Below are 22,654 nucleotides of genomic sequence, written 5' to 3'. Positions count from 1 at the left end.
TTTGTATTGGCTTTACCCGCCTACATAACAGATACTAGAGACTTTCTCTCAATCATTGATGGTATACAGAAGATAATTATATCTTAGTAAGTATGGACGTGAATAATCTATTTACTTGCAAAGAACATGACATGGACATCAATGCATGCAGACACTTTATGAGGGCAATATCATTATCATATCTTTTGCACATAGAGATGGTATTAGATTGATTAAGAAATTTTGACCTGCAATTCTGACTATTGTATATACTGTTTGCCCTTGTATGAAGACATACATTGGAAGTACCGTCCATATGGCCAAGAAACGCATCATGGGACATATGAGGGCAATTCGCCATAAAGACAAACATTTATAAATGCATTATCTAATTTGTGATTTTTTACACATGTTTGTGCTAGATCGAATTGAGACCAGTATAAGAGGGGGAGACAGAATGCAGGGACCGAGAAGGTTGGAGTCCAAGTGTATTCTGGATTTTGATGCCCTTAGTCCAAATGGTTAAGATTCAAATGAGGAAATGGCCATTCATCTGGTATGATGGGGGTCATTCACTTTTTGCAGTCATCACGATTGTCAGTGACTGTACGTCGCTTACATAAGATAAGAACTGTGCTGGAATTTGTAGGGCCACCCAAGCCCGTCACTGACCGCCATCAGAAGATGCTGGAGAGCTTGGGATTTTACTTATGTTTGAACACAGACACACACACACATACAGCCCCAAAATATTGGTCAAGCAATACGTTGTGTCAAACACAGGGAGCTACTTTTGGTCTTTCCTGACCTCCTATGTGGACAATACACGAATTGTACTGTCAGCCTTCAGACGGTATTGAGCTATCTGCTCATTTCCATGACTGCATGCTGGCAATCAGTTCCTGGATGAACAGACACTGTCTTAAACTTAATTCAAATAAAGCAGAGGCAGTTCTGTTCGGTAATCTCTGTCCTGCTTGGTCTCCTACCTGGTGGCCAGAAGAAATCGGTCCTCCCCCATCCCAGTGACCAAGGCTAAAAATGGAGGAATCATAATAGATGATAAGCTAAACTTTTGACATCAAGTCAATACTGTGGGGGCCTGGCCTGACAAGATGGCCATGTAAGAGGCTTCTACCGATGCTTCCGTCGACTTAGATTGAATCCGGCACCATTCTGCAGCCCCTGAGCGGCGATTCCCCATAGATGCCTTGAGGAACGGCTACTGTCACTCCAGAAACGGCCACGAAATGTATCCTAACAACTAGAAAGGGTGACCGGCATGAATAAGGAGGCGGCACAATGTAATTACCCACCGCCATTTTCTCTGTCGCAAGACTGAACCATGGCTGACAACGGGATGAGTGGCTGGGTCTGGAACGGAGAGACCGCATGAAGCCCCGTCGAGAGGAACGGCCCGGGCCTGAAACGACTGGATGACCTCGCTGAGCAGCCTGTGGACCCCCTGAGAGGCAGGTGTCGGTGGGGAATTTCGGTGTGGCTGGGGCCTAAGAGGGGCCTATGCTGGCGCCACCTGACACTGAGAGGCCCGAGTTCCAGGGAGGACTCTGCCTGATACGAGGGGCAGGCTCCCGTGAAACCCGCCAGGAACCAACGCGGGAGGGGTGTCTTGGTCTCCCGGGCTCGGGTGACGACTGTGCTGCCTGGAACACGGGGCACCTTGCGAGGCGGTGCCCCACCGCACATAAGGGACCATATGGCCCAGGGCCATGAGCGGCAAGATCTGGTGAGGGCTGCTTGACAATTCAACACTCCTGTCAGATGAGGTCTGGAGACGGGTGTCATGTCTCTATCCCTGGAAGCCCCATAAAAGTGAGATACCCCAGGTTGGAGTCTGCGATGGCCCTTGGAGTTGGGCAGAGGCTTCACTAAGTGCATTTTTGAGATGAGAAGGGAGTTGGTGGAGTCACTCAATACAATTACACACTACAGGACGGCAGGTACTGTGTGGGGCTGAGGGAACGAAGACAGTGGGTACCAGATAGCCTCTGATGCATGATACATTAATCGAGATCACACCTGGTGGGCCCCTGGGACACCAGATAGCTCGAGGGCCATCAAAGATGGTGAAAGAGAAAGGAAAGCAAGAAGCCCAAGCTAACAAAGTCCTAAACTATGCCCACTCCATTCCCCTAAGACCCCGGAGCACAGGAGTCAACCCTGAATGAACACACTGAGGAGATGCAGCAGGCTGCGGAACTGGCCTCCTCTATGGCGGATGTGCTGGCGGCGATCCACACCACAAGAGATGAGATGAGACACAAAATTGATTCTGTCGCCATTGAGGTCAACTTGTTGCGCTGTGATCTATGCAAAGTCTCAGACAGGGTGACCACCACTGAACAAACGGTGGACATGTTATAGGCAGAGGTCCATACTATACGAGACACTGTGCTTGACCTCCAGTCCTCAAGCGAGTGGTGCGACTGGATGACCGAGTGGAGGACCCTGATGGGAGATCGCGTAGGCAAAACCTACGTTTCGTAGGTTTACCCGAGAAAGTGGAAGGGCCATCCACCGAATTATTGCTCGAGGACTGGATCACTTCTACTTTGGCCCCCAAGAAGCTTTCTCCCATTTTGCCGTTGAGCAGGCACATAGAGTGCTTGTTCCTCCACCCAAGCCTGGCGTGCCACCGAGAGCCATCAAAGCCCAGCATTTCAACTTTCAGGACCGGGACACCATCTTGCAGGCTACCCGCACACGTGGTCCTTTGTTGTTTGGGTGGGGCACCAGATCTCAATCTACCCAGACTACACACAATGTTTACAAGATCTGTGAAAAACTTTCTTAATGGTAAAACGACGTCTCAAAGACCTAAATCTTAAATACAGCCTCCTCTTTGGCAGCCGATGGGAGTGACTGGTTGGACTCCCCAGGCTACCCAGGGGCGTTCTTGGTACCCCCGACAGATTCGTCCCGATCAACCGGATCGGGCAGACCGGCCCGGGACAAGAAAAAACAGAACCACTGGCAATCCTGTGATAAGACTCGGAGCCATGGATGAATTTGAGTATGCCCTGATGGAACGCTATGGACCTCGGAAACTGTACCTGACTCTGGAGACTCGTTTCCTGCCCAGCTGATGGACCGGGGCCTAAACAGACACACTGCCATTTAAATTTCGGAACCCCCGACGGGGAATGGACATACATACCTGGCCCACATAAGTGAAATGCTGTTTATTTGAGATGGATTATGGGAATGCAGAGGTTCCTATGTAGGGGGATTGCTTGCAAGGGGCGCTGTATGGGGATGTTGTTTCTCTGGATCATAGCTAAGCTAAGTCAATGGGGGGCTTACCCCCCAGAGGCTGGTACCAGGCCGGGAAGCTGGAGGCTCAACCTCTCACCCCACCAGCTGACCAACCATTACGATACTGCCTAAGGGGAGGGGGGGAAACAGTATTACACTATAATGTACATGTTATGGTTTGGTTGGGGTTGTTGTCCCCACTTCCGTGTCTAGTGGAAGAGTCTGGAGTGATGTGAGGGTTTCATTGGCCGCAAGAAATGCTTGGTGAAGCAGCAAAGAGAATGTATTACTAATCCTATCGCAGCCCCCATAACAAAGTTGACTACTTGGAATGTTCGGGGCATTGGTGCATTTGAGAAACGCAGGACGGTTTTTACCTACCTGAAACGGTACAGAGTAGCCATGGCATGCCTGCAGGAAACGTATATTTGGGGGGTGGGGTACTCCCTACCATGTCTAAAGAAAAGGTGGAGGGGGCAGCTATATGCCACCTCATATTCTGGCTTTACCTTATATGGGTGGCTCTGGGAGTTCCTTTTCAACACTTGCACGATATGGCTGACCCAGAGGGGAGGTATGTTATTTTAAATGTGAAATTGGACGGGAAAGAAATATGTATTCTTAAAGTGTATGCCCATAATGCATATTGTCCCTCCTTCTTTCCTACTCTGATGGAAGTGGCGTCTCCATACTTGAGTGCATCGATACTATTGGCAGGAGACGTTGTGTCCTCAATGGCTCACTGAACCTTGAGCCCTGCCTAGCCCATACCAAGCCCCGATTGACTGGGACACTGCGAGATATTCTAGAGGGCATGCATTTGTGTGATATATGGCGGGAACATCACCCAACAAAAAGATCGTTTTCTTGTCACTCCCCAGCATCTGGAACTTTTAGTCATTTAGACTATTGGTTCCTATCAGGTGAGCTTACGCCCGAGGTGGAAGGGATAACCTATCTACCTAGATACCTCTCTGATCACTCGCTGGTATTGTTAAGCTTTGGAAAGGCCAGAGTTCGCCAGCGATATCTCTGTGGCGCCTTGGTACCGAGGGCTCGATGGATCTCCTCTTTGTAGCTACACTTTCAGACGCTTTGGGGCGCTTTTTTGAGGAGAATTGGAGGTCTGCCTTGAGCCGAGTGCTCGAGTGGGAGACCATGAAGGTCATTCTTATGGGTGTGTGTATTAAGACGTCTTATGGGGTCCAACGTCAATTGGAAAAAGACATAGCCACACAAGAGGCACAGTTGGGTAAATTGGAAGTGGTGCTTCCTGTGGCCCCTCACACTTTGACGGAGTGGTATGCCATCGGAGAAGGCTTACTGGCAGATTTGCGCAGATTAGAGAAACACACACTTACTGCATACCGACAATGCCTGCATATGGAGGGAGACAAACGGGAGCTTTGCTAGCTCTATTGGTTGAACGGGAGTCGCCCACAACCCCCATCTTGCAGCTCCGGAATAGTGGCGGGAAAATGGTATACACACAGCATGCGATCACTAAGGCTCTGGCTAAGCATCTCAGTGGCGTATATGTGGATCAGTCCTCCCCCACATGGGAGGCAGTCCGAGCCGTCCTGGCTTCTGTTGAGCAGCCTCAGTTGGACCTGGAGGTGACTGAGGTTCTGAGTGCCCCGATTAATAGAGAAGAGATCAGGATAGCCATCCAACATCTCAAAGCCCCAGAAGTGATGGTTTACCAGTGGAGTTCTATCAGAGGTTCACCCCCTGCTTGTTGACTACCTACTGAAGGTCTACTATGAAGCACACATGGTTGGCACTTTACCGCCTTCCATAAAGAGGCCATGATACCAAAACCTGACAGAGACCCTTCATTAGCCAACTTCTACAGGCCGATTTCACTTCTAAATTTAGATGTGAAAATACTTAGTGTGATTCTGATGGCATGCCTTCTCCCAAATGAGTCCCACATTATCCACGCAGATCAGGCGGGGTTTATACCCAAGCTTAGAACTACTCATAATTTGCGATGCCTGGCACATGTATGGCATGCCCGTGTCTGGCGGAGGACGATTATACTGTGGCACTGTTGGACAATGAACAGGCCTTCGATTCTTTAGACTGGCCCTATATCTGGCACGTTCTCCAGTGGGTTGGAGCAGGAGGGGGGTTTCTCAAATGGGTCTGACTGCTCTACACAGCCTCCATGGCCAGAATAAGAGTTGGAAGCTTGGATCTAAACCGTTTGCCCTTTGCCGGGGCACCCGTCAGGGCTGCCTGCTTTCACCATTCTTGTTTGCGGTGGCTATGGAACCTTTGGCAGCAGCCCTGTGAGATCGGATGGGACCCTGGGGGATTAAGCTGGGGGAGATCAATCATCTGGTCTCCCTTTATGCTGATGATACATTGGTTTACCTCCGGCAGCGGGCATGTTCGGTGCCTCTTCTCCTTGCAGAGCTACAAAAATTTGGAGAGGTTTCAGGTCTCCGAATCAATCCAGAGAAATCCAAACTGATCCCCATAGGCAGACTGGCAGGGACACCGAATTCTGAGTTACACAGGAGGGGTTACCGTGGGTGACCGACAGAACACGATACTTGGGGATCCGACTGGCAAACACAGCCTCTTCCTACCGAGATTATAACATCGGAAGAGTGATAGACGGATTACGCTGCTCCATATGATTTTGGCATGACCTACTGCTATCCTTTATGTGCAGGATTGCAAATGTGAAAATGATTGTCCTACCCCAGATGTCTGTACGCATTACAACACTCGATCTACATGATTCCAAGGCATTACTTCCAGACACTAGATGGCTTATTGGTAGACCTCCTGTGGGGCAGAAGAGTGCGCCTGGCAACACTACAGAGAACATGGAGTTAAGTAGGGCTTGAGGTTCCTTGTTTAGAGTTTTGTTATATGGCATCCCAATCACAACACACAGTGCATTGGCTGGACAGTGAAGATAACTGGGAGAGGCGACTCCTGGAGGGCACGTGCAACTGTCACCCTTTGCCAGATCTTTTGATGCTCAGTACTGGGGTCCCCACATCGCTTCCATACATTGTACGACATGTGGCTATAACCTGATTCTATTTCTGTGCGGCACTGGAGGGAGGAGGGTTGCCAACTGTTGGGGGATCTGTATATAGGTGAGAAATTTATCACTCACGAGGAAGCGAAGGCCACCTTTAATTTGCGAACAGGGCAGTTCCTACAATACGAAAAGATATTGAGAGTAGCACAGTAGATCTGGCTGTCGTTCCCGGAGGAGCCCCCTCAGTACTAATACACTAAAAGTGATGCTATATGTGGCGCAGGGTAGGCGATTGGCATCCCATCTTAATCGAGCCTTACAAGATGACGTAGCATGTGGGGCTCTCCCCGTACAGTCAAAATAGGACAGGATAGGATGAGAATTTATAAAGCGCACTAATACCCGAAGGTGCCAAGGCGCTGGGCGGTAGAGAAGAAGAGAGGAGACTAATAGGCTGCTGACTAAACTGAGAAAAGCCAAGTCTTCAGCAGTTTTTTGAACACCGGAAGTGATTCTACCTGGGAAATCGAGGAGGGTAGAGTATTCCAAAGTTTTGCAGCTGCCACCGAGCAGGAACGGTCGCCCTGGCTTTGCTGACTCTAGGGATGATCAATTTTCTCTGGGAGAAAGATCTCAGAGCCCTCCCAGGCATATACCATTTAAACATGGTTTTCAGCTGCTGCGAACCTTAATTATGCAGGGCCTTGTGAACCGTACACAGGGCTTTGAAGGAGATTCGCTTCCTAATAGGGAGCCAGTGCAGCGTGCAAAGCCCCACCTTTGCTGAGTGCCTTTTAGGGATATTAAGGATCAGCCAGGCAGCCGCGTTTTGTACAACCTGAAGCCTGTTCAGGGAGCAAGGCATTACAGTAGACAAGCCGGGAGGTAACTAGTGCAATGATCATGGGCCGATGGAGTGCTGATGGAATATACGGGAGCACCTTTCTGAGAGTCTTCAAAATGTAAGCGCAAGTTCTGACAGTGCGACTGACCTGAGCCTCAAAGTTCAGGTTCAGGTTAAAAATAACCCCCAAGTTTTTGACTGTCTTGGCGGGAACAGGAAGGGGACCACAATCTCCCAGCCACCAGGCATTCGACCAGATTGAAGTCTGAGGACCAAAAACTAGGACTTCAGTTTTTTCTGCATTGATCTTAAGGGAGTTATTCTGCATCCATCTGCTAATACTGGCCATGCACTGGTTACATTTCCCGGAGACCGACTGCACATCATGAGAGATGGAAACAATTATCTGCATGCCGTCAGCGTAGGAAAGCACCTAGAACCCAAAAGATCTGACCAGCTTGGCCAACGGAGACACATACACATTAAAGAGGGTGGGGCTCAGGGATGAACCCTGGGGAACGCCACAGGGTAGGCTAAAAGCCTTAGATCTGAAACCCCCACAGCTAACAGCATTAGTTCTCTCTGCCAGGAAGGAGTGGAGGAGCTGCAGGGCCTTACCCGATATTCCCACCTCTTTCAGACATTGAACTATCCGAGTGGGAGAGACGGTATCAAAGGCCGCTGACAGATCGAGCATAACCAGCACTACCGAACCACCCTGGTCAAACTGCATGCGGATGTGATCAGTGGCAGCAATGAGGGCGGATTCGGGGCTATAGTCGGCGTGGAAACCGTTTTGAGGCTGATCCAAGATCTCATGGGAATCCAAGTGATTCATCAACTCAGTGTTGATGAACTTCTCTAGGAGTTTTGCTGGGGCAGGAAGAAGACCGATAGGGTGAAGATTTTTCAGTTCAGAGGGGTCAGCATTGGGTTTCTTGAACAGGGGTGTGACAATTGTCTCTTTCCAAGCGTCCGGATAGCAGCCGGAACAGAGAATGTTGTTAACCACCTTGCAAAGAAAGTCTGCAATCAGGTTGGAGACCATCTTGAGAGTGAGTGACGTACAAGGGCCAGAGCCAGACATGAGGCACATAAGAAGAGCCAGAGTTTGTTGAACAGTGATCAGGGGAAAAGTTGCTAGAGTAGCAGGGAGACTCCCACTCAATTGGTCCCGCATGACCTCCTCACCCTCTAATTCTTCCATTTGCGTATGGTTGAGCTCCCTAAAGATTTTAAGGACCTTGTCCTTGAAGTAGGTAGCTATACTATCAGAAAGATCTTGAGATCGGGGCAACGCTTGTGTCCCAGAATGTTCGGAGATCTCCTTGATCACCTTAAAGAGCATGCTAGAGGAATTGTCTGCAGTGAGGATCTTATCAGTGAGGAAGTGAGCTTTAGCTTGAAAGATGGCTAGCTTATACTTCTGATGCAGAGCTTTCTGCTTGATTTTCTCCATAATACAAGGGTCTAGCCGCCATCTACATTCCAGCCTGCGACATTCCCTTCTGAGTGATCTAATGGTTCGCTCGAAAACTAAGGTGACGTAGGTTTGGCTCTCTTTAAGGTGTGATCTTTAAAAGGAGCAGCAATATCTATGGCTTGAGTAATCCAGTTGTGAAAGCCCTCTGCCATAGTGGGTAAGGGACTGTGCCTCCCAACCCCATCAGAGGCCAAAGCTGCCTCCCAATTGGAAGCAGAAAGCTTTCTCAATCCCCTGTAGCGGATGTCCTTTGGGTGATACTGTCCTCCACAATAGTGGGGAAATTCTGACAGACCTTAAACAAAATAAGTGAGTGGTCCACCTAGCTTAGTGGCTGTACATCTTCAATCATTAAATTGCAATGATTGGTAAAAATGCCGTCTAAGATATGGCCAGCGTTATGGGTGGAGTATTGAACAAGTTTCTCAAAGCAGAATGAGAACATAAGTTCCAGGATGTGCTGTGAGTCAGTGTCCTTTCCTTCTCAAGGTGGAAGTTAAAATCTCCAAGAATGGTGGTAAAAGAAGTAGTGACAAGTGGCTCTAAAATTTTGCACCAAGATTCCAAAAACCCGGGTCTAGAGCCCGGAGGACGGTACACTAGTAGGCCGATAAATGTGTGATTTTTGGACAGCAAAATCCTGAAAGGGGCAGCTTCCACAGGAGAAGCAAAGTATCTTTCCAGCATAGTTAGGGTGCATTTATAAATGGGATACGTTAGTTGAGGAGCCTCTGTCGGAGGGAGAATGGTTAAGGGTTCATGAAGGGGTTCAGAAGGTGAGTTCCAATGCACGGTTTAAGCTCCTTCAATATAACCTTGTTCATCAGGTATATCTCACCCTATGAACATTATATATAATCTACCCTGCTAGCACAGATGAATGTCCAAGGTATAGATAACGGGCAACTGACTTTTCCCATATGATTTGGGCTTGTCCAACACTACTCTCTTATTGGGAAGATGTACTTGCACACCTCCGGAGGGCCACGGATTGGGTGATCCTTAGGGAGATCCGACAAGTGTTGTTGCTGGGTTTGTTACCTACACCAGAACACAAGAAGCGAAGTAGATGTTTTGCTCATCTGGGGTTAGTACTAGCAAAGAGACGCATTGCTATAGGATGGCTTCGACTTATGCCCCCACAAACAGAGGAATGAGTAAGAGACATGTGTGAGTGGGCGACTGCGGAAACAGTATGAATGAAATTTGACCAGAAGTATGAAAAGCTCACAGATGATCTCCGGGCATGGTCTAATATGTTATCAGAACTAAGAGACCCACAAACCCTGGTGACCCGGTGGCTGCAGGCGAGGAGGAAACACAACTGGTTCCAGAGAATCATGGGGAGTGATAGCCAAGAAGCGATAGCTAAATTCGCAATGTGCGGCCTAAGACAAGCATGTATGTTTTAACACCTTTCATGACTTGATGACTTGACACGGGGGAGGGACGAGGGTGAGTTACTATGTTGAAAGTTGGCATGAGTTCCTGTGGACAGAATGAAGAGATGGATTATGTACGTCTATGTATCAAAATTGCAAGAAATCATATGTAACGTTGTTTCTTCCTTTTTTCATATCTTTATATGAGAAATGGAATTCTTCTGTATATAGGATTGATGGGTTACGGTCCTTCCCATCTCTCCCCAGCAGATAACCGGATACTTAGTGATGATATTGTTTACTTCCCATTGTCACTGTTGGGAAGGAGGGATGGGATGGGGAGCCTGATTTCACTTCAGTGTATTCCCTTGAAATTATGTCTGTGTAATTCCTAAATTTCAATAAAGTTATTTTATTAAAGTCAATACTATTGTCTCCTCTTGCTTTTACCTGCTTAGAATAATTAAAGAAAATATTTTCCTTCATCCCAACACATCCCAATAGGACAGTGACTACTGCTTTAGACTTATCAAAAGTGGATTACTGTAATGGCCTCTATGTTAATAGACAGGAGAAGCTCCTTAAGAGGTTGCAGATGGTGCAGAAAGCGTCCGCTAGGCGCCTTTCAGGTATTCCGAAATTTAAATATGTTTCCAATGAAATTCGGCAATTCCATTGGCTTCCAGTGAGAAGCTGTATCAAATTTAAGACCAAATAATCGAAACAACAAGAGAGTGTGCCTTAGGTTTAGCTGAAGAGCACTACTGTAGATACCTTTTTGGTTTCTTTAGAAAGCCCTCACCCACCAACCTGGTTGGTGACATGCTTCATCATTGGGCCCCACCGGGAGAGGCCGAATGCCACCCCGGTGTGCTACGACGCCAGAACTACTGCGGAGCTGGGTTTTTTGTGCGTGGTGTGTAGTGGATTAAAAATGTGCTGTTTGTATCTACAAAAATGATTTTTAATGGGAGTCAAACAGACATATATAAAAACAAATAAATGGACGTATGGACTGAATAAATTGTTCAGCCAAGTCACTTCAGTGTGGTCAACATGTTTCAGCCTATGTGTTACTTATAACAGGCATTCGTCAGGACCGTAAGTGTGGGTGTAACCCAGCGGTGTGGACGCGCTAAGGTCCACCCTAACCTGGGGTTATAAATGTAAAAACAATTTCATAAAAAATCAAAATTGTGGAAAAAGATAAGAAAAAAGTGTTTTTCTGGTGACTCCCGCAATGGAGAGGAACCGAGTTTATTCTAGGTAATAAACAGACAGACAAAGACAAACGACAAAGAGAGACACACATGTAAAGATTAGACATGGCCTTGCCAGTTTGTCGACAAAAAAATGTGCAGTAGAATGTGCTCTGCGTAGTGCACTTAAGCTTTAGTGCTGAACTATTGTGATGTTTTGGAGGTCAGAGAGTGCTCACACGCTGTAGGTAAATCGTGTCAATAACTGTAATACATACACCGATACAAATGGCCCAAGACAGAGAATAACGTTATGGCAAAATCATTGTGATAAAAGCACTATGCGTAGGAAATAAACACAAAGTGTTGATGGGCACTGGGCAAACATAGGTTAAATAATATCTCACTTTGGGTGTAGAAAGTCACTACGACATGGGTCTCGGGAGGTGGGTGGAAGCTACAATGGCACACCCTAGAAAGAAAACGAACAGGGAGGGAGCAACAAAAGGGGGTGGAGGTAAATAAAAAATAAGTAAAAGGCAGACGCGCGTTACTTAGCTATGATCCTGAAGTCGTTGGAACTCACGCCCGCTAAGCTTGGCACCCGCATGGCTCCTAAGCGATACCTCTGAAACCGGACTCCGATGGTGAGTGAGAGCGGGGGCCGGTGTGCTTTTAACGAGAGAAATCCATGCCTTGCGCACTGGACGCGAGGGTGGGGGGTGTGGTTCAGGGGAGGCGTGCCCACGGAGGGCGTACTGACGTCTACCGTGCAGGAGCCAATAAGCCTGTGTGGAACGGCCCGGACTACATTGTGACGAATTAGAAGCGAGGATACGTACAATGTGTTCGTAGTCAAGGGAACAAGGTGACTCTTTGTTCTATTCGGAAAAAGGGCATATGTTCAGGTTCTGGGGAGGCGCGGACGTCTACCGTGCAGGAGCCAATAAGCCTGAGTGGAACGGCCCGGACTGCATTGTGACGAATCAGATGCGAGGATACAAACAAAGTGAATAGAGCATATGTTCAATGCATACAAAGTAATTGGTTAGTCACACTGGATGTCATCTAAAGTTCCTGTTATATTTACCGGTGATAATCACGCGCAATTTGTGAAAATCACAAAGCGCGGAAATCACGGAAATTAAGTTGTTAAGGAATGTTCACATGGTATGACGTGCCCATGCTGCGCTGGTGGTGCAAATAGCGGAGGGCTCATGAGAAGATTATCTTCATAAATACCAGGTGCACAAAGGGGTGAGGGGAGCAAGGAGGAAAAAGGAGGGTTTACCTGTTATGGCTGCAGTATGAGTAGCCGGGCACCATGATAATCAGATGGAAACCACGATATGGAAACTAAACACTAAAACCAGGAAGTTTAATGGAAGGAGGGAATATCTCAAAATTTAGTTAGTGTGTTTACAAGAGAATGATACAAGCGACAGATTATAAATAGCCCAACGCCTCCATGGAACCTCCAAGGAGGGAAAAGGGATGTTCTAGCATGGGTGCAGGATAACAATTGGCAGAGAGTTCACTAGTTAGTGATGCAGTACAGCGGACCAGGGAATGTTGTCATTTAAACCCTGGTGATGAGTGTCCAGCCGGTAGACCCACCTCTGTTCTTTCTCAAAAAGGATTTTCTGGGTGTTGCGTTCTGCGTCTACTTGCTCAATTATAGTCCACCTAAGATCATTAGTGGTGTGTTTGTGTTGCATGTAATGATCACTAAGTTTGGTTGTGATTCTCCCACAGCGAATGTTACTTCGATGTTCACCAATTCGTAGTTTAATTTTGCGTGAAGTCATGCCAACGTAGCGTAGTCCACACGAACAGGTGATCAAATACACTACATTCGTCGAGTTGCAATTGGTGTGGGTACGCTGTATCCAGGTCTTGCATGGTTCCAGATCAAGGGTTTTTGTCTGGTTGGTGAGATAACAAAAGCTGCAGGAGGAGCAGGGGTAGTGACCCACAATTTTTGGTAGGCCCCAGACTTCTGTGATAGTGGGATTCCTTATCTGGTTGTTTTTTGGGCGTGTGTGGACCAAGGTGTCTTTTAAACTATGTCCCTTTTTGAAAGAAAAAAGAGGCTTTTCCCACTGCCGGTTGTTACTTTTGAGTATGTTCCAATGTTTGTTCACTACTTTCTTAACAGTGTTGGAAGCACTACAATAAGTTGTCACACATGTCAGTGGTAACTCCTCTTTTTCTTTAGGGTTGTCTTCCAAGAGAGCCTCCCTGGGCTGGTTACGTGCTCTTTTATAACCTTTATTGAGAATATGATCTGGGTAGCCCCTGTGTTTCAATTTTACGGTCAGATCCGATGCTTGTTTGCGGAAATCTGTGAGGTTGCTACAATTTCTTCTGACATGAAGATATTGACCGTAGGGTAAATTTTCTCTGAGGGACCTCGGATGAAAACTTGAAAAGTCCAAGAGATTGTTTCTGGCTGTTGGTTTGTAGTGGGTCTTGGTAATAAGACACCCATCAGATTTTGAGATGACTCCATCTAGAAATACTACAGAGTGTGGACTACTAGTGTGGGTAAATCTCAAGTTTGGATCTAAAGTATTGACCCATTCCAGAAAGGTCAAGAGATCCCTCTGCACTGCTTTCAAAGCTCTACACAATATTGCCCTGAGATCTTGGAGTATTCTTTTGAGTGGTACATCCCCAGCAGACAGCTGTGTTTCTCAGGGGCCAAATTAATAATGGTTCCCAGATTCCATAAAGTGAACTGCGGAGGCTGACGTTTTACTACAGGAACTACTATACTTTGCATAGCCTACCCCTCACATCAGAGCTATGCCCACCTTGATCTCCTTCAGGAAGGAGCTCAAAACTTGGCTTTTTACCAATTAGGCTCCCTTTCCTGCTCAGCTGGAGTCAGCGCAAAGACACCCAGGGTAGACGTGCACTCAATAAGTTGCAATCACATAACATAACCCTCTTGCAAAGGATTTCTAATTACGCTTCTTTGATTGTCTCTTTTAGAGATCTCTCCACCATTTTCTTTCCACTTAAACCCATTGCCTTAAATTATGTATCTGATTGTTGTTGCCCTTATAAAATATGCAAAATCTCCTGCTGGCTGCCCCGCTATGACCTTGTCTACCTAGTCCTGATGTGGGCGTATTTATTTACAATGAAGAATTGAAATATCAGCTGCTTTATGATTGACTGTTCCTCTTCAGATTTTCTTTCTTTTTTTTCAAAACATGTTATTGGTTTTTGTTTGGCACAGTAAAGTTCAACAATCAGGTGCCAGGCAGCACACCTGTCACCAGAATAGTTCTGGACGTTTCTGTAAGCACAGGACATCATTTTCCCCTTTATCTCTGATCTGTCATACCTAAAGCACACCCTCCAGATTTCCTTCTCATGTGTAAAACTTACTCTTACAAATCCCTCTTGTTCCCCTCCTATCAGTTCTCGGAATTCCCTCCATGGATCCCACATTTTTTTATTTGCTTTTTCGGCAACACAGAGTGCACCACTTTTCCAGCTGTCATACATTAATGCACGTTTTCCCCCAGGCTTCCACGAAGGGCACTGTCCGTACACCCCACCACCGTACAATGTCCCTCCTGGTCATCATCAGGCCATATTGCAAAATATGAATCTATGTTTTGGCATAGTCCAGTCTCTCTTGACTTTTAGTGACACCAGAGGTGCTGGCATATCAAACATCATCGCAGTCACTATATTGATTTGGACCAAAACCCTGTTCCAGAAGATTTAAATGTAAGGGCAATCCCATTAGGTATGAATAAATCTCACAATCTGGAGGCATCCCAAGAGGCAACTATTGTCATCCATTATGATAAACCTGCATGGACATGGAGGCTAATTACGCCATTAATTCTTACGGACTACCTTGAGACTCCGAGCTAGTTTCAAAAAGTATCAGGCCCCACTCAATCCCTCGACCTGATTTTTTCAAATTCCAATTTTCTCATGGTAGAATCTCCCCTAGCACTTGCCTGGTTAGACAACTGCCCTCTTTATTTCTCAATTGCCCAGAGTCACAGATGCTTTAAAGCTCCTCCCAAACCTTCTAGTACCCGTTCCAGATCCTTGAATCGCATAAATAAAACTAATTTGACTAATGCTTTCCACTTACCACCATGAGGATTAGCAGATAATATCAAAACAGAAGCCATTCAATTACATGCTGAATTTATTAAGGCCCTGGACATTGTAGCTCCTAGGAAAACTAATAATTCAGGCATGGGATCTACTGCTGCTAAATGATATACCCCAGAATTAAGGGGAAATATAAGACTGCAAGAGACCTAAACATACCTGGTGACACTGCAAGCTTGAGTCTGACTAAATGGCTTGCAGGGTAGACCTTTGTGCCTTTGAGCTATCTCAGTGCATGCATTGGGTGAAACAAACATTCCTCTAGTGACATTTTTAAAATAGTAAAAAAAGTTACCCATCCCACAGTCTGTTCTCAAGCCATCCCTGTGTCACAAGCACTATGTAGCACTCTATCTACTTTCTTCTATGATAAACGCAGAAGCATATACACCAATTTCACTACATAACCCCCTCTCCTGTCTCCATAGATTTTCCAACCCCATTAAAACTTTCTTCCTGGCTAGGTTTCAGCAGTTTAGTGTGTCAGTGGTGGAAATTGAGATGTGTACAATGAGCTCAGGATTCCTCGATGACCCTTGTCCACCACATGCAATTTCTGCTAATACCAATGTGTTCAGTTCCCCTCTGACAGATCAGTTTAATATAGCCCTTTTTGATTGTGGTTCCGTAAATTCTGAACCCGTGTGTTTATATCATGGTTCCGTTACAATTTTGGTATCTGCATATCGTAAATAGCGAGTTTGGTATGTACGAGTGTTTTCATCACGCTTCCCCGATGAATTTGCTGCATATTAGTAAATCTCGTCAATGAACACACGGGTTCCATCTTGTGCACGGCATCCATTTTGTTTGCATCGCCCTCACTGTAGGCAGCCTGACTCTGTAGGACACGTCCACCCCCCCAGTTTGGCCTTGCGCTGACTCATGACCTGGCGAAAGCTGACGCTATTGCCTGAGGCGAAAACTTGCCAAACCAGTACCTGCCCTCGAGTTAAGCGAGGTTTTGATCAAAGGCCAGTGTTGTATAAACTTATATGACCCGCACCCACCTGCCCAACCTTACTTTCTATCTCTTTCCTCCGTTTCTGTTCCTTCCTTTATGACCTGTTTATGGTGGGGAGGTGACCATTTGTTTGTTATGAGTGGACGGTCTCTTCAAAGGAGGATGTTAGGCTGGTCCGGTTTCAACCCCAGAAGAACGTACGTTTTAGCCAGAGGCCGGACACATGGGATTGTCATCAATAATAAAGTATTGTTTTGGGTACATGGGGTGCAACCAACTGCACTTTAAAGAATGTTTGCCTGAAGCATGATTTTGGGTATAAAAAGGAGCGACCTGCTTTGTATTATTGAGCAGTCTCCTCGCAACCTACTTGTGTGGTACTTGTTGGACCTCTGCTACTGGCTGCAGCCAATAAACCGATCTTTGATGCCATCTAGAAGAATCCCGTGTTTCTGTTATATTGGTAATCCAGGCAGGAGAACCCGAGAGCTTAGAGCGTTGTTCCCTGGCGCTGCCGGACTATAAAAAGTTTGGTCTCTCAGTTGGCGCCCAACGTGGGGCGATGTCAGCGGTACCGGTCCAAGCTTGAAGATCGTGTGGGGCTTCGTAAGAAAATTCCGGAGGAAGAGATCTCCCACTTCATCGATCCCTGTATGTCGCAAAAGTGGTCCGAAGGTCTTTTTCTGCGAGGTTCCCTCTTCCAGACGGCTACGAAGGACTGCTGCCCTGGACGGCGAAACACTAGACGGGTGATCTTCAGATGACGTCATCGATCATAAATAAATTGAGTTAAGTATAAAGTGGGTCGCACCCAGTCCTTAGTTCTTTGGTCCCTTGGTTTAAATACCTTGGTTTGTATTTGGTCTGGTTCTTTGGTACCTTGGTTTAAACACCTTGGTTTGCCTGGTTTGCATTGGTCCTTTGCATATTGGTTTGGTCTTTGGTAACTTGGTCTTTGGTAACTTAGTTTGGGTCCTTAGTTTTATTTGGCAATTGCAATTTCCAAAAACCGAGGGTCTCGTACATTTACGAGTATATCGGTAAAGATAAGCCTTCGAAGTTTGAAACTGGGTTAGTGAGCACGATGCCTAGCCGCAGTATTTTTGGTAATTTGGTCTTTTGTTGCAACAGGGATTCCCGGTTGGAGGACTCGTGTCCGATACCTCCAGTTGGAACTCCAACGTATGAGCTCTACTCGAAACATGGCGTAGGTCCAATCACGTATAATGAAATATGGGTCCGCTACACCAAGAAAGATGGTGTTTTGCGATGGCCCCAAAATGGAAGCTTTGAAACAGAAGTCTTAGATAATTTAGAAGTAAAGTTATTTAAGAAAAAGGCTAGACCCGCAATGTTTGACTCTTTCCGCCTATGGCGTAAAGAAGCCCGACAACGCGAGATTAAACAAGCGAAGAAAGATAGAAAAGTAAATGGCATATCTATTATGCAAGCTGCTAGGCAATTTAAAAATGATGTAGAGGATAAGGCTCTTGAGGTGTCTGAACGACAGCATAATATGGCAACCGATAGATGCTATCCAGTATTAACACCTCTGTTGGAAAAAGTAGCGGAAGATTCTGAAAAGGATCCATTAATGTCTTATTTGTTAAAGTCTCCTCCCCCTTACGCACAAGGTGCTACTGCACCAATGTTGCCACAGGTTGCTCCTCCGCAATTGCATGTTCCCGTTCCTGCTCCCCAGTTTGTCCAAGTTCCTCCGGCACCTCCTCAGCCCGGATTACCTATTGCACCTGTACCTACTTTACCTGTGCCTGTCCTGCCTCCCACTACTTTGCCGAACTTTTTCTCTCCTGTCCTTATGACTGACTCTCCTTCTGTTCGTCGGCGAGTAGCTGACACTGTCGCTAATTTTCTGACTCCTTTGTTTAGTTCGTTAACTACGAACGCCGTTTCTGACAGTCGACAGAGACGTAGTCAGCTCCCTAATTTTCAGGAGCGAGAAGTGTTGGATTTGTTAGCTCGTAGGTGGATTTCTAAACCGGCCAAATATAGTCCGCAGGTGGTATTGGATACGTTTCTGCAGTGGGACGAGCCTACGCAAAGATATGTGTTTGAAATTATGTGTGCTTTCCTTAAAGAAGATTGGGATAGTGATGAGTTAGATACAGTCCCCGAGGAGTTGTCTGAGCTACGGAGCAAGTTTGCTAAAGGTGTGATTGTGGGTTCTGAAGTTAAAAATGCGGTAGTAATACTTCTTTCGTATAGGTCTGCTCTGCCGCCGAGAACTTTGTTTAAACCTGATCATTCAGTTGGGATGAAAGCTAGGCAGTATCCTATGAGAGAGGTTCCTCCAGTTTGGCGAGAGGGAGATGCAAATGCTAATCCTCCTGTTTTACCACACTTCCAGCGCGTATGGATACATGTCCCATGGAAACGATCGGAAGTATTGACTCTTAAGCAGACTTTACCTGATCCCCGCAAGAATCCTGCAGGGTATTATAAAGAGCTATCGCAGACAGTAGAAGCCTGCGTACTGAACTTGGCTGATGTTGATATGCTGTTTGGCAATGTAGTACCACAGCCTATTTGGGCAAAAATTCGGCATGAAAATCATGTAGCAGAACTGGGTGATACGTGGGACAACATTGCTTTAGCGGATGGTAGACAAGTGGGCGGTGCGAAGCCAGAACAGTTAGTGACGGATTTGCCAGGTAGGATAATTACTCTCATGAAAACTCTAATGCCCGCGCTGAAGGTTAATTGGGATAAGTTAGCTGCCTGCAAACAGAAGAAGGATGAAAGTGTCTCTGATTTCTTCACGAGGTTTGAAGAAACTTTCATAGACCATAGTGGTCAAGATATGAGCTCTGAGGGTGGTCAACGGTTATTTGTAGACAAATTCGTTTTCAACTTACTTCCTGAATTGAGCCATAAGTTAAAAGATTCCGAGAGTTCTTGGGCAGTTTCATCTACAGCTCAAATATTGGCTACAGCTCAATATTATGAGAATAGAGACAAGGAGGAGAAAGATAAGGTAGAGAAAAAGACGAAAGATCTGAAAACTAAAGTCCTGTTACAACAAGCGTATCCACCCCGTTCAAACCAGCCTGAAGTACAGCAACGCCCTGCGTATCAACAGCAGCCCCAGTATCAGCGAATGCCACCCAGGTTTGATTATTACCATCAAACACAGCCCTTAGGTTTGAATCAGTGTGCGTATTGCAGAGAAGAGGGCCATTATAAAGGTGAGTGCCCTGCTTTACGGCAACGTATGAATGGTGCTTTTGTTCCAAGGGGACGTGGTAATTCTCAGCAGATAGCTAGGGGTAGAGGACGTGGTGCCCCTGTTCAGAATGAGCGCTCTTCTCAACCACAACAGTCACAGAACTATTTTGATCGACAGAATGTGCAAGATGGTAGATCTCAGCAGTACTATGCTGACGATTATCATGTCGATAATGAGAAAGTAGAATATGCAGATTGTTAGGACAGCCATAGACAAAGAGAGGGAGTAGTGTCGGTTCCAGTAGACCAAAAAGGGCCCTATGTCTCTGTAGTTACATTAGGTGTGACAGAGCCCTTTCTTCTGGATACTGGTGCGGCTAAGAGTTCTATCATGCACTCTAAACTTCCTGGCACACCTTTGTCTGGCTTAACTAATGTCTCGGTGGGATTTTCTGGCGCCCCGGTTCAGTGTCTAGTCCTTTGTCTCTTTCCATTGGGCCTTATGAATTGGAAGCTCCTCTGATCTTAACGACAGGTTGCGGCGAAAATTTGTTGGGTCTAGACTTGTTGAAAAGATTATATGCGACCCTGCATTGTTCTCCCTCAGGAGTACATCTTACCTTGGGACGGAGAGTGGTTTCTCCAATGTATGTGTCAAAAGATAAGCTTCCACTGGAATTGCGCTGTCTCCCTGATTCTCTTTGGGCTGATGGTCCTAATGATGTGGGTCTCCTTGAGATCCCACCATATGTTGTGACTTTGAAAACAAATGTTAAACTACCACGCATTCCTCAGTATAAGATTTCGAGTGATGGTGAGCGAGCACTTTTGGCGATCATTTATGATCTGATCGAGAAGGGTGTGATTGAGGAAACTAGGGGTAATGTATGCAACAGTCCAGTTTTACCGATTATGAAACGTACAGATTCTTCTCAGCCACCCGTGTACCGCTTTGTGATAGATCTTCGCGAAGTCAACAAAATTGTCATCCCACAGTTTCCTGTGGTACCGGACATAACTGCCTTACTGACGTTGATTCCTGCCTCAGCATCCTGGTTTTCGGTTATTGACTTAAAGAATGCCTTCTTTAGCATCCCGATCGCTGAAGAAAGCAGAGATATCTTTGGCTTCTCATTAGGTGGGCGTAGTTTCAGGTTTCGGCGCGCTCCCCAAGGTTATTGTGAGAGTCCCTCAATCTATAGTCAGGCTCTAAAAATGCAGCTTGATACTCTTGTGTTGCCGGCTGGTGCTGCTCTCATTCAGTACGTAGATGATCTTCTTGTGGCAGCTGATAATGAGGAAATATGTAAAACAGCTACGATTTCTTTGCTCCGCCATTTATCTGACTACAACCATAAAGTATCACCTTCGAAACTACAGTATTGTTGTCAAGAGGTGACCTACTTAGGTCATCTCTTATCAAAGGAGGGAAGGAAGTTGACCCCAGAAAGAATTAGAGCGATTGCACAAATGACTGTACCAAGTACACAGAGAGAAGTGCGTGCGTTTTTAGGTATTACGTCATACTGTCGCCAGTGGATCCCCAATTTTTCTTTGTTAGCAAAACCTTTGTTGGCTCTGACATGCAAAAATACACCCAATACTCTTCCTTGGTCTGACGAGTGTCAGAAAAGTTTTTCGGAGTTACGTACTGCACTCTGTTCGGCTCCTGTGTTGGGTACACCCGACTACAGTAAGCCCTTCACATTGTTCGTTCACGAGAGAGAAGGTTGTGCATTGTCGGTTTTGACACAGTTATTTGGTGACAAACAACGTCCATGTGCGTATTTCTCGTCAACTTTAGATCCGGTAGCTAGAGCATTGCCGAGTTGTTTGAGAGCTACAGCAGCAGCTGCAGTCTCTATTCGACAATCTGCTGGTTTGGTGATGGACAATGACCTGCTGGTATTGGTTCCACATGCAGTGGATACCTTGATGAACAGAACTAAAACACAACACGTCACGAGTGCGAGATTGTCAGGGTATGAGTTGACACTATTAGCTAGTCACATACACATAAAAAGGTGCAATGTGCTGAATCCCGCAACACTGTTGCCGGTTTCCATGAATGCGAATGAGGTAGAGCATGATTGTTTTCTGAGGACGGAAGAAGAAACAAAAGGAAGAGTGGATTTACAGAATACCGCTTTTTCAGATCCGGATGGTACATTATGGGTGGATGGATCTTGCTATAAGTTGCCGAATGGTGATACGACTGCTGCGTATGCGGTGACGACGTTGAGCACGATTGTTGAAACAGCACGAGTGAATCACAACTCCGCACAAGCTGCAGAACTGATTGCATTGACAAGAGCGTGTGTTTTGTCTGAGGGAAAGAGAGTGAATGTGTATACTGATAGTCAGTATGCATTTGGTGTGGCGCACAGTTTTGGACGTCTGTGGAGAGAAAGGGGATTCCTGACGTCCCATGGCACAAAGATTCAGCATGGACAGTTGGTGAATGAGCTTCTGGAAGCACTTACATTGCCGAAGCAAGTTGCGATTGTGAAATGCAGCGCGCACCAAAAGATTACAGATGACGTTGGTCGTGGGAATGCGTTTGCGGATGAAGTTGCGAAAGAAACAGCGAGAAACATGATGAGTCGAATGTATGTTGCGAGTAATGCAAGATGGATGAGTGAAGCCGGAATGTGTGAAGATACGATTGAAAGTGTGAAACAGATTCAAGCTGAAGCTACTGAGAGTGAGAAGAACGTATGGAAAGAAAGCACGGGTAAATTGGATTCGACTGGATGTTGGATTGATTTGTCCGAGCATCAGAGATGGATGTTGCCAAACGCGTATGTACATGCAGTAGTAACGATGGCACACGGTTTGTCGCACATCAGTGTAAAAGGGATTTGCAAGGTGCTAGCTCCAGTGTGGAAGAATTCTGGAATTTCTAAGTGTGCAGAGAATGTGGTGAAGAATTGTATGGTGTGCTTGATGCACAATCCTGGTAAGGGAACTCCAACTCCTGCAGGTCACTTTGCTCCCCCTACATGCCCCTTTGAGGTCCTACAGCTAGACTTCATTCACATGGAAAGACGCAACAACTTGAAATACGTCCTTGTCGTAGTTTGCGCCTTTTCAAAATGGGTAGAAGCTTATCCGTTAAAGGATAACACTGCTTTGTCCACTGCCAAAATCCTGCTCAAAGAATTTTTTCCCAGGTATGGGTTGCCAAA

This window comes from Triturus cristatus, chromosome 7, assembly GCF_964204655.1.
Source record: "Triturus cristatus chromosome 7, aTriCri1.1, whole genome shotgun sequence".
Classification (NCBI taxonomy): domain Eukaryota; kingdom Metazoa; phylum Chordata; class Amphibia; order Caudata; family Salamandridae; genus Triturus; species Triturus cristatus.
The sequence above is the reverse complement of the archived record's forward strand: the minus strand, read 5'-3'. Positions refer to the sequence as shown.